This window comes from Lontra canadensis, unplaced genomic scaffold (genome assembly GCF_010015895.1).
Source record: "Lontra canadensis isolate GAN:19392208 unplaced genomic scaffold, GSC_riverotter_1.0 scaffold29, whole genome shotgun sequence".
NCBI classification, from domain to species: Eukaryota; Metazoa; Chordata; class Mammalia; order Carnivora; family Mustelidae; genus Lontra; species Lontra canadensis.
In genome coordinates, this window is record NW_022631023.1 from 18,449,986 (window position 1) to 18,462,905 (window position 12,920).

The 12,920-nt window shown below is 37.7% G+C and overlaps 1 pseudogene; it reads right to left on the reverse strand.

The window, feature by feature from the left end:
• Positions 1-6,863: 6,863 nt before the first annotated feature.
• On the reverse strand, positions 6,864-7,400 carry LOC116872421 (annotated as a pseudogene).
• Between the last annotated feature and the right edge of the window lie 5,520 nt (positions 7,401-12,920).

A 12,920-nucleotide genomic window follows, 5' to 3' on the forward strand; every position in this document is an offset into this window, starting at 1 on the left:
GCAGTCTAATACCTTGTCTCCTTTTCCCTGCGTAGGGAAGTGGAGGACAGTGGGTACAAGATGCTTTCTTCTCATATATGCTCGCATTTGCTGTTCCTGTCTCCCTTTCGTTCACTCTGGATCTGCCATCGCGCTGTACCTGTCTCCTGCCCACACCAGTTCATTCAAAGCCACAAACAGTCACCTGTCCTCTGGTTTTCTTTTGTATCTCCAGCCCAGACCTGCTACAGAGAACTTTACATGAAGGCTTGGTGACGGTGGCAAGGAATTCCAGCACACATGAGTAAACAACCTAAATTTGAATAAGTGGATAACCTTTCCTCAAGTTCATCAGCCATTTCTTTTCTGGTTGTCTGTTACCTTGTACTTATTTTTGGGTCCCTGAACTGCTGCCATTTTTGCTGCCATTTTTGTAGGTCTACTCTTTCACTTTATGGTCTCCTTCTTCCCCTTTACTCTTAGTCCCCAGATTCACCTTCCACCCATTGCAAAGAAAATATTTTCAAAGCAGACATTATCACTGCATGTGAAATTTACTGTTAATTTGTTCAATGGAAAAATTTAGCTTCTTTTTTTGCAAACTCCTTATTCCAGACTCTGCCCCAGACTTTGTCTTTTGAAATCCCATTCTGTCTTCTCAAAATGCCAGTTTGCAGTGCATATTTAGCAATCCAGTAATTGTTAGAAACTTTGAAAATCACAGTTTTTCTTTAACTGTTTAAAGATCAGATTCTTAGGTGGTTTCAAGGTTGAAGCATTACTCATAGCTCCCCAGCCAGGGCTTTTTGTTAAAGGAAGCAGGCTAGGATAGACTTTGTTCCCTTTCCCCAGAATAGAGACTCTAAGGGTTAGAGTCAACCATTCGGCCCCTCTTCGTGGCCAAATCCAGCTCCAACTGCCTGATTCGGGCTGTGGTCCTGCTGACAACCCACACTATGTCCCTGGGGGATGTCTCAGGTTCACTTCATGGGAAGGGACCAGAACTAAGGGTGAATTGGGAAATTATTAGAGTCAGAAAAGGAGTTTTTAATTTACACAACTTCTGCCAAAATATGTATCTTTGAATTAGGCTTGGGATGCTGCATCAACTGCCCTCTGATACTGCATCATGAAGCCAATATTGCTTTCCCAAAATTCAGCAAGCCAGACTCTAGTTTCTAAAGATGGAAAAGAAGAATGCTGATGGTGCTTAGTGGTGTGATTCAGATCTTCAGATTCTTTTCCTGAGTAGTTTTCCAGAGCCATTCTCTTTCTCCTTCCTTTCTGGGACTCCAATGACACACAGGTTTGATATTCTGTTACGGTTCCATGGGTCCCTGATGTGTCTCCCCTTCCGCTAACCTCACTCCAAACTATCTGCTGTTTTCAGAATAGAAAATTTCTATTGTTCTCTCTTCAAGTTCACTGATTCTTTACTCTGTCTTCTCCATTCTGTTGTTGAGACCATCCATTAATTTTTTTGTTTTTATATTATATTTTTCAAAATTCTAAAATTTCTATCTGATTCTTCTACATATTTTCTATGCCTTTGCTGAGGCTTTCTATTTTTTCATGCATTTCAGTCATGTTTATAATTGTTTATTGGAGCATGTTTGTTGGATTCCTGCTTTAACATCATTGTCAGATATTTCTATCCTCTGTGTCATCTTGGTATTGTTGTTTGTGGATTATGTCACGTCATTCATGTTGAGATTTTCCTGGTTCTTGGTAGGATCAATGATTTTTGATAAAACATAGATGTCTGGATCTTATTTAAATCTTCTGTTATACTAGGCCTCTTCTGGCTCAGATCTAGTAGGTAAAGAGGGGCACTGCCAAATTATAGCTAGGATGGGTGGAAATCCATGATTCCCAATGGCAAGTGAAGAAGAGATGATCCTCATTACTGCTGGTTATGGGTGTGGTTAGAAGGTTAGGCTTTTTGCGAGGTCTCTGTTGATACTACCCTAGTTTGGAGAGGCAGGAGTACCTTGTTACTACTCCTCACATGGCCTCCACCAACACCATGGGGATGAGATTGTCCTTCTTACCACTAGGTAGTGATGAAAGTTCTGATTTTCTTCTAGGTCACCTCTGAAACAATCCAGAGGCATGATGGAGGGACAGGGATGGAAATCAAGCCTCCCCACTGGCAATGCAGGAATGCGGTTGGGTGGGGAATGGGACCTGGCAGTGAAAATCCCTGCTCCTATATGGGTCTTGTCTGATATTACTCTAGAGGAAGGGTTGGGGGGGCTCCATTATAGCCTGGCAAAGGTGGAAGTCTGTGTACTTTACTTTGTCTTTGCTGGTGAGAGTAAGGTTGAGGGCTGGGAACAGATTTCTCTGTGGTATTTAGCTAAAGTAGGATGTTATTTTAGAAAAGTGTTCAGTCCAATTGACATGATCCTTTTGGATAATGGGAGCAAGTTTAGTTTAGTTTTTTGTTTGTTTGCTTTTAGGTACATGTTGTTGTTTCTGGATTACTGGTTTTTCCAGGAAAGCAGTCTGGAATACCTGAAGCAAAGAAAACCCAAAACCCAAAAGCTAAAAACCAAGAGAACTTATCACTGTGTCTTTCCATGGGTCTCAAAATCTCTAGCCAGACCTTATGTTCTCTCTATCTTCCATAGTCTTCTTATGTTGGTTTTATGTATAATGTCCCAGTTTGTTTGTTTATTATGCTCTAGTTAGCAGAAGGAATAGAGAAAAGTACTCCAACTCCAGTTTTCCAGAAGTAGAAATCTCTCTGAAGTCAAGATAGAGTAACTTTGAGGCTTTGCCGACACTACTTTATCCAGCCAACTTCTGAGGTTTTAGAGGCTCAGTGGGTTCTCATTAGACTCTCACTTCTGGTTACCTGTTTTGGTCTTAAAGCTGAACCACTCTGAGCAAGTATCTGGCTGTGTAAGAGGTGTGCCTCCTCCTGCCCAGGCTGCTACCATGTTGTAAACCACTCCACTCTGATATGCTCATGTGTGTATCTTCTCATTTGCTTCTTGTAGGTCCTTCCCAATGTCTAGTATATGTCTGTGTTCTTTTGAGAAACTTGATAAAAATTCTCTATATTCTGGAAAATGAGTACCAAAGGGATAAAAATAATCTCAATTATGTTATAATAGTTGACATGCTCTAATATTTGTTCAAGTAAAATTTAAATTTATCATTTAGTTATTTTATTTTTAAATGGGCTTATTTGAATCGCCAAAACACCTATTTTCTCAAAAGAAAAAAATTTGATTTTCTTTATAAGAAAACTTGTTCATGTGCTATATTGCTAAATAGAAGAGAAAGACTAAATAATATTGAAAATAATGGGGTAAATGAACAAACAATCTCAGCTTATATATTGTGTCTGTCTTGTTAGAGACTTCCTTGTGTAATTTTAATTCCAAATGCCTCCATATTTGCCATCTGTTTTTCCCTGACATTGAGAGTCAAGAAAGTCCAGACAGAAGGTATGTGAAATAAAATGGTTACCAAAGCAGAAAGTGTGTTTAACCCTAGAACCTATTATCAATTAAACTAATATTATGGCTTCATGATTTTCTTTCAAAAGTAATTTCCCCCCTCTAAACTGTCTTGGAAAAGCTACTTCTTGCTACCAGTCCTGTCTCAAGGGATATGTACTGACTGGAAATTTTGAGCTTCTATAAAAGTGTTTATTAAATTTTTGAATAATTGCATTAAATACCAACAATAAGCAATCATCATTTTCAAGTTTGTTGAGCAATTGCTCCTCATTGAACCACAAACTTGGGCTACAAAATTCAGAATAAAGGGCAAAGTACAAGAAGTTCTTTGCATGGATAAAACATTCGTAGATACTAAGAAACAAGTAAACCAACCAATCAACCAAACAAACCTCAACTAAAAACAAATTGAACATGAAAACTGCATTGGAACAAGTCCAATATACCTGGGGTAAAAATAAATCATAACAACAGTATGTATTAAACACAATTCTCTTCTGAAGAGTTTATGTCTACTTCTCTGCTTTATGCATCTTTTCCCTTTTAAACTTAGGATAGTTCAAGGGGAAGAGAGATGATATATTGTTTTTACTTTTCCTTCACTTACAAAGGAAACCTGAGAGTATGGAAATATTTTCAGGATACAAATCCTCCAACTACCTGTCCAATGAGAGGAAGCCATTCTTAGGATCATGTCTATTTAAACTAGATCAGGCGCAGAGAACTGCTCCCATTTTGATGCATGATTTTTTGGTTTTGCTAGCTTCAGTTGTTAGAGAGTCTTTTCTTGTATGGAGCTGAATTGTTCCTCTATGATCTAGTTTGGTCATAGGGAGTAATTCTGGGCTCTATTCCATATGATAGCTTTAAATTCTTTTTTCTTCTGTAGGTGAAATATTCTCAGGTTTTACCAGGGTTCGTTTTGAGAGTTCTTTTAGACATTGCAGCATTGTAATAACCCTCTTCTTTTGATGTTACCTATGTTATAAATGTACCTGTTAAAATGTCATTAGAAAGTCAATTTAAGAAAATTTCAATTCAGTTCAATTCAGAGAATAGTTATCAAGCAATTTTGATGTGCCAGACACTCTGTTGGGCCCGGGGGCTGTGATAGTGAACACGACCATCTGTCCTCCTGAAGATCACAGTTAGCAAAGACAGATATTCAATAAGTAATTACAACTGTGATGAGTTTATGGAAGAGGATGTAAAGTTGTCTAAAGCAAGGTGGATTTAATTAATCCTGGAGAGCATGGAAGTCTTCTGTGATGAGGAGACATTTAAATGAGGACTTGAAGCATGGGTCGAAATTGGCTGAGATAACAGAGATTCAGGCAGTGGAAGTGGTACAGGAGGAAGCTTTCAGGTCCCCCAAGTCCAACGACACTTTTTAAGAAGAGTATTCCAAGTTCTCATGTCAGTGGAGAGAGTCTTGGGTGGCTGCCACCATTAGGTAATGGGGAACTCCATTGCTCAGAAGGAGCAAGCCCTTGACTTTTCTTTCTGTGTCATGTTGCCTAGCTTTCACAATGATTCCTCTACTTACTTATACCATAAGTTTTCTTTCTCTCTCTCCTCTTTCTCTCTCTCTCTCTTTCTTTCTTTCTTTCTTCTACTTCTTTATCATTTAAATTCAATTAGTTAACATATAGTGTATCACTAATTTTGAATGTGGATGAGGTAACTGGGCAATGGGCATTAAGGAGGGCATGTGATGTAATGAGCACTAGGTGTTTTATACAACTGATGAATTACTGAATTCTACACCATGGTTTTAACAACTCTTCTGGTTATGGGAATGTATCATCTCAGAAATAAGTGCTTTAAAGCTTTTACTTTTAGAAAAAGTGCTCAACGGACAGCCTCTCTTTCTACTTGGCTATATTTATGTGCCACATAGCTAATTAGATAAAGACCAGAAAGTTTTCAATGGTTTTTGCATTATAGAATTTATTGGTGACATTCTAAAGAGCTGTTAGTAGCTTAGTAGGTGAAGAAATCATATGGCAGTGGGTTGGGGTGTGAATAGGAAGTGAGCTAGTAAATACAGAGAATACAGACACTCTAAAGAATCTTGGCTATAGAAAGAAGAAAAGGGATTGGATAAGTATGTAGAGGAAAAGAGGCATAAGGAAATGTCAGGTTATTTATTTATTTATTTATTTGGAAGAGAGACTATGGCAAGATTAAATACTGCTGGAAGTACACTACTCTTTATGACAAAGTAAGAAGTATGAGGAAAAGCATCCCTAAAAGGAGCCTCATCCATGATCTTTGGCTGTTTCCAATTTGGTTTAGAAGGTAAATGTAAAACATAAGTAATGACTTAAGAATAGGATATCCTATAATAACCTTTATTGTGAATTAGGTGTGTGGTGAGAAAGGGAAAAGAAGGAAAAAGAAAATTAGGTACTATATATTGAAGCGACAGTGTTTTCAAAAGGTGGTAGCAAACCAGAGATCAACTTGGGCTGCTGGTTTAGAAAAGGAAGAGATTTTGAGGCTTATTTCCTCTACTTTCAATCAGTTTGACTTTAGGGAAGTTATGCAGTTTTTTTAAATTTTATTATTATTTTTTAAAGATTTTATTTATTTATTTGACAGACAGAGATCACAAGCAGGTGGAGAGGCAGGCAGAGAGAGAGGGGGAAGCAGGCTCCCCACTGAGCAGAGAGCCCGATGCGCGGCTCGATCCCAGGACCCTGAGATCATGACCCGAGCCGAAGGCAGAGGCTTTTATGCAGTTTTTACAAGCTTTTGTTTTCAGTGTGTAAAAGGGATCATGATGCTGAATTCACTTTTGTGTTTGTGAAGAGGAGATAATTCTTGTAAAGCTCTGAGTATGATTAATGTACAATAAATTATAACTCATAAAATCATAGAAAATGGGACTTGAATGACAAAGACACTATTATTCTATCATGGTTTGCACATAGTAGCTCTTCACTAAAAAACTGGAGAGAAGGAAGAAGTGAAATACATATTGTGAGCAAATATATGAAGTGAAAAATATGTGTGAGGATAGATGACAACAAATTAGATGGATCTATAAGTGATGCCCTACAGTTTCATTGTGTTCATGATATTAGGAAAATCTGGGAACTCAGAGTACTTGGAAGCAAGCTAGAAATTCATGATATAAGAGTTAATTACATTATCTGTTATAACAGGTACAAATCTCAGTGCAAAATGAACCAGAGATGTAAGAAACATGACTTGATTCTTCTACAAATCAACTAAATTTTTCTTCAAATATTTTGTTGTTGTTGTTGTTTATCTTTATTTTATTATATGAATTTTTATCTCAAAATCATAAATGTAACTCTTTAATCTAGCTAGACTAGAGGACAGTAGGAAAATATGAACCAATAGAAGTACATCGAGAACACAAAGATTATAGACTATTTTGAGCAGATGGGGCAAAGGGGTGCTATCCTGAGTTACAGAAGGAATAATCTGGTAGTTAAGATAAATCAAAAGTCAAATTTACTAGATTTGTCCATGGTCAGCAGTGGTGATATTCTTGTTAGTCTTGCCATTCCTGGACCCAAAGCACTCCATGGGTTCCACAATATTCATGCCCTGTCTCACCTTGCCAAAGACCACATACTCACCATCCAACCACTCAGTCTTGGCAGTACAGATGAAAAGCTGGGAACCATTAACATTTGCCATGTGTAAGATTCCAGGACCTATGTGCTTCAGGATGAAATTCTCATAATCAAATTTCTCCCCATAGATGAACTTGCTGCCAGTGCCATTATGGCATGTGAAGTCCTGGAATAATCCTGTGAAAGCAGGAACCTTTATAATGAAATCCTTTCTCCCCAGTGTTCAGAGCACAAAAGTTTTCTGCTGTTTTTGGAATGTTGCAAACAGTTGGAAGGAGATGGGGCACAAAGGCTTGCCCTCAATAGTGATGTTGAAGAACACAGTGGGATTGACCATGGTTGGGCAGCAGGGGCAGCTCCAGTGGTGGGGGTGGTCATCTGCAAGATCTCTTTGAATTTTTAGTTTCTTTGGACATCAGACATTTAAGCTGTCTCTCTATTCCCGGGCTTGGGTTTAAGTTCCAAAGAGATGTATGTAATTTAAAGATATTGTATGGCCCATCTTGTTTTTGAGTCATCTGTCCACACAGATATTTGCTGTTCAATTCATGGTTCCATTTAGTCTTTGCTCCATGATCTATACAGTAAACTACTGAGACAACTCTCATTCTTGTCTACCTAGGGCTTCAGGTCCAGTGGGTCTCTCTGATATTTTCATGTCAGGCTTGAAAACTGAACCATCATTCTAAAGCTTTTACGCTATTCCCTGGTAAGGGACTTCTGGGACATAGCTATGGCTTCATTTGCCTTGATGTCTAATTTGTGACTCTACCAATTCTATAGGTTTATGATCTAGGAAAAAGGGCAATACCCACATTTATTCTCTGTCTCCTAAGCCACATCAGGATCTTGCCTCCTCACTGAAGTTCTAAATGGAGAGCAGAGTCAATACAGTTTCTCTCTAAACCACCCTACTTTGTCTTTCTTTTACTCTTCCCCAGCCTAGTAGACTATTTTTCTCATATTCAGGGAAAATTTCTCCCTTTATAATTTTTGACAGCTTCCCCAGATTCCTTCCCCCGCCCCCAAATAACCATTTTATGGCATTAGGATTTGGAGAAATAAACCAGGGACTCGTAGGAAGCTTCTGTTTTCCACCCTACCCTGGCACACCCACATCCTCAGGAAATAACTAGAATAGACTATTTGCCTGAATTAGGTGAGAAAGTGGAAAGGGAAAGTGGGAACTTTAAAGAAAAATCCATCTATATTTCAATATTCTGTGATAATGACAACCCATTGTATTACCTTAGAATTTGGTATATAACTTTTAAAAAGTATATTGAGAAAGGCCTACATTGATTATTTAAATTTGACCAGTATCCTCTGGTCAAATTGAACTTCAGCATGTTTTTATTATCATTATTATGTTTTAATATTTTATTTATTTATTTGACAGACAGAGATCACAAGTAGGCAGAAAAGCAGGCAGAGAGAGTGGGGGAAGCAGGCTCCCTGCTGAGCAGATAGCCTGATGTGGGGCTTGATCCCAGGACCCTGGGATCATGACCTGAGCTGAAGGCAGAGGCTTAACCCACTGAGCCACCCAGGTGCCCCTGTTTTCATTATTTTTACTCTCCAAACAATGTGGACAAATAATTCAGATTAGTTGGCAGAAATGTTAACGTTTGGTGATCACAATTCTGAGATTATAGTGGCCACATATTTAGATGGTTATATGGGTCTTATAGCTTATTTTTGCAAAGGGGATGACCACAACCCAGACTTTCTTCTGTTGGCAAAGTCTGGAAATGTTGATATTGACTTTTGCCCAGGGTTATTGTTTACTTCCCAAGGGCATAAAATTATGTTTTGCAGTTTTGTGCAAAGTGGGATAGCATGTATATTTTTACTTAAAATTTTATTCAATATAAAAATCAATTAACAGGTTGGTAGATTTTCACTTTTAGTCAATGCCTTCATGGAAATAAGTTTCTGATCTTTGCAGAATTGACAAAATATCAGAATTAATTCCATTTAATTTTTGAAATCCAAGGAGTGTTTCATGGGTTTGTAATTGCTTTTGTTTCCCAGGCAGTTTCTCCTAGACATTATCTCCAAACCAACCTCAGGATAGGTTAGCACCCTTCAGAGATACCTGTGGGATTCCATGTTCTAGCATCAATATTTTCAATGACACAGCACAATGAAACTGGGGATTGGCAAGGTGATGATTCATGTCATAAGTATTCAATATTACTTTTCTAAATATCCATATAAATATTTGGTTCTAGGCTTTGGACATAAACCTCCAGTGATACCACAAGGATGCATGGCTAAGGGTAGTACAACCCTCCAGGAGAGTTCCTAGAAAAGCTTGTCATCTATACTGGTTATAAAAGCCCAAGTGTGAGTATAGCTATAGGACTTCTTGCCCCCATGATAGCAGCAGGGATGTTGTTAAAATATACTTCTATTCAAAGTGTGTATGATGTTATTCTTGAACAATTGATGTCTCTGGGCCATCTGGCATTTCATGGCTAGGCATTGCACCAACATCATGCGGTGAAGTGGTAGGGACAGGAAATTGTGGCTTATTTCATTGTTTTGTTAACAAAGACTCAGAAGTCAGTAATTGTTTGACATTTCTGGAAGTGTCTTCTGGTTGGAGAGAACACACTTAGACAATGAAATAATGAAAGGGTTATGCAATGAGTTTGTGTGTTGTATGTGTGTGTGCAATATACAGAGTCACCCCAGAGTTATGTGATGGTCTGGATTTGTTTCTGGAGAAGATAAATTATAGAATAGTATGATAGCCAGCACACATCTGTCTGAACTGAGTGAAGTAGTTCAAGCAAACACATATTTTAAAAGGTCAGGACTTCATTTTTCTGTTCTCTTCCCAACTCAGATACATGATATATAAAAGAGGGGAGGCCTCTTGAATTCTGCCCGAGTGTATCTGATATTAGTACTGCAGTTTGGACACATTCACATAGGATAACATAGCAAGAATCCAGGTATCAGAGCTTTTATCAGGAGCATTAGAAAATTCTAGGCATAGACTTTTCAAACTATCTTACCCAGAATGTCTCTCAGTAGGTGTCAGTTTAATTTCTGTAGTAGTGTCTGTGATAACCAAAATCATTGCTGCCTTTGACCAGAACTTCATGGAGTGGCTAACTATGAGTTGACCATATAATTATATTTAAAGTCAGAATGATGGAGTTGAAATTTCATGAGTCAAAGAGATAGGATGAATTTGGGTCCTGAAACCCAATAAGTATGGATAGGGGCAAATTATGAAACCCACATGAATATCAATTTCATTATGAAGACAATAATAACTTCCTTAAAGCACTGTTTTAAAAAGATTAGTTGAGAAAAGAAATGCGAGGTCACAGACCTAGATTTAAGGCTCAATGACTTTAAGATGAATCTTTTTAGGTAAAAGTTCAGTTATCTTAAAAAAAAATCCCCATTTCTAACACTTTTTTTTTTTTTAACAAATAGAGACTCTCAACAGAGTTAGAGAAAGGGGTGTGCCTTTCTACCTGATTTTTTATTTTATTTTTCAGACAAAGAATGTCATTTCCCCCTAGATTTCTAGTATGACTGAAAGGATAAGGGTTTTGGGTTTGTGTGTGTTTGAATTTTCCATTTCTTTCAGCCACTTATATTTTAAGAGATGGGTGTCTATTGTAGGAGAGGAGAGGTTGCAAGAAAGCAGTGGTGATCAGCTTTGCTTCAGCAAAGTATAGAGAGCACAAAGTGTCTAGCAAGGTGAAGGCTTTGAATAATGTTGCCTTTGAAACTCATTTTTTTGAGAAAACACATTGGCTGGTTTTACTTGACATAAGGAATCTGAAAGATAGTCTGCACTGGTCAGTTTTCAACTGGGTATTTGGTCCACATGGACATATCCAGCCTTCAGTTTCCAGAAATCTTTCTGGTTCATTTGGAGTTGCTTTACATTGTATAGGAAAGAAACTAGCCGTCTGAGTGCTTGTTTTTGAAAAACTCTCAGTCCTGACTGATTGGAGAGACTTTTTTTTAAATTTTATTTATTTATTTGATAAACAGAGATCACAAGTAGGCAGAGAGGCACAGAGAGAGAGAGAGGACGGGAAGCAGGCTCCGTGCCAAGCAAAGAGCCTGATGTGGGCTCGATCCCGGGACCCTGGGATCATGACCTGAGCTGAAGGCAGAGGTTTCACCCACTGAGCCACGCAGGTGCCCCATGGAGAGACATTTTTATTCATAGAAAAAACTTGACAATTCTAACATTCAGTCATTTATTTATTTGTGCATCCAAGTTTTCATTTATTCAAATATTCATATTCATACATTCAAGAAATAAGTTAAATGCTGGAACAGTTAAGGCATTGGGCTAGATCACCTGATTTGTCATTCGTCTGGACAATGTTCAATGTGCCCATCAGGATTGTGGGAGTCCTACTTTGCCTTAGGGTTTTCCAGAGAAACAGAACCAATATGTTTGTTTGTTTCTTCTTTATGAGAAATTGAGTCATGCAGTTATGGAGACTGAGAAGTCTAAATATCTAAAGTTGCTGGACTTAAGAAAAACTGCTGTTTTAGTTGGAGTCCAAAGGCAGGAAAAGAATAGTATCTTGGTTCAAGGCAGTCAGGTGGGAGGAGTTCTCTTTTACTTGTGTGAGGTCTTCAACTAATTGGATGAGGCCCACCCACATTATGGAGAGCAATCTGCTTTACTTAGTTTATTGAATCAAATGTGAATCTCATTTTAAACCACCCTCATGGATATACCTAGCATAATGTTTGACCAAATATCTGGGCAACCTATGGCACAGTCAAGCTGAGACATAAAACTAATCACCACACTGTTTTTACTGTTGAAATAATAAAATTGACCTACAAAAAATTGTTTTATAAATCAAAACTTGTCTTTAGACTGTATTTCCCTGAGCTTGATAATTCTCCTTTAGAGAGTCTGTCATTTTCTCTCAGTACTAGCATTTATTTTAAGTTTTCTTCAAAATTCCAAGTACTCCCTAAAAGTTATTGACCAGTGTTCTCCTTTAGAATTCTCCTAAAGTTTGTCTATTTAACTGTTATTAAAATATTCAGATATATATCCAGCCCTAGGCAGGAATAAATGTTACTTCAACTTTCTTAAATTCATCAATAGTTTTGAGGACTATAACATATAAGAGAGCATTTGCTTTATATTACATAATTCCTCAGTAGATATTTCACCCTTTCCTGTGTGCAGAACTTCCACTGGAATGATGATCTCTATTCAACTGCCATAAAACTGCTCCCACACCAAGAAAGCTGTCTTGGATTTTTATATATTTTTAAGCAGGTTCATAAAAAATAGGTCCCTTGCTCTTTTGTAGAGTGGAAAGAGCAATAAATATATTTAATATCATTCAAAGAAATGTGAACATAAAGTGAACTTCATGCATTCTGATTCTAATTGCAAATCATCCTCGCTCTTTTATGGTCACATCACATATAATCAGATTGAGTCAGAGGTTACCTTTAAAAGCAAATCCTTGGCCCAACCTATTTGTTTTCTCCAATTTTTTGTCTCCCACCCTCAGGCCCTTTGTGTCCTCTATTCTCACTGTTAAATTCAAGATCTTCTTTTGGGCTCTTGCTGTGGCTCTGGGGTTTAGAATCATTCATCCTTAAGTATACAGCAATACCTCAAGATTAGAGGAAATAACCGTGACTTCAACTGAATCATGCCTTCAATGAGAATGTGTATTAACCCATATGCCTTTTCATTTATGCTCTTCAACCAGTTAACAATGACAAATTTAAATTAGGCAAAAAAATTGTTAAGAATTAGGTTTGCTTTATCTTCAGATAGACAATGAACCACGCCCAAATCAATAACTTTTTTTTTAAACCTTTGCTCCAAGAC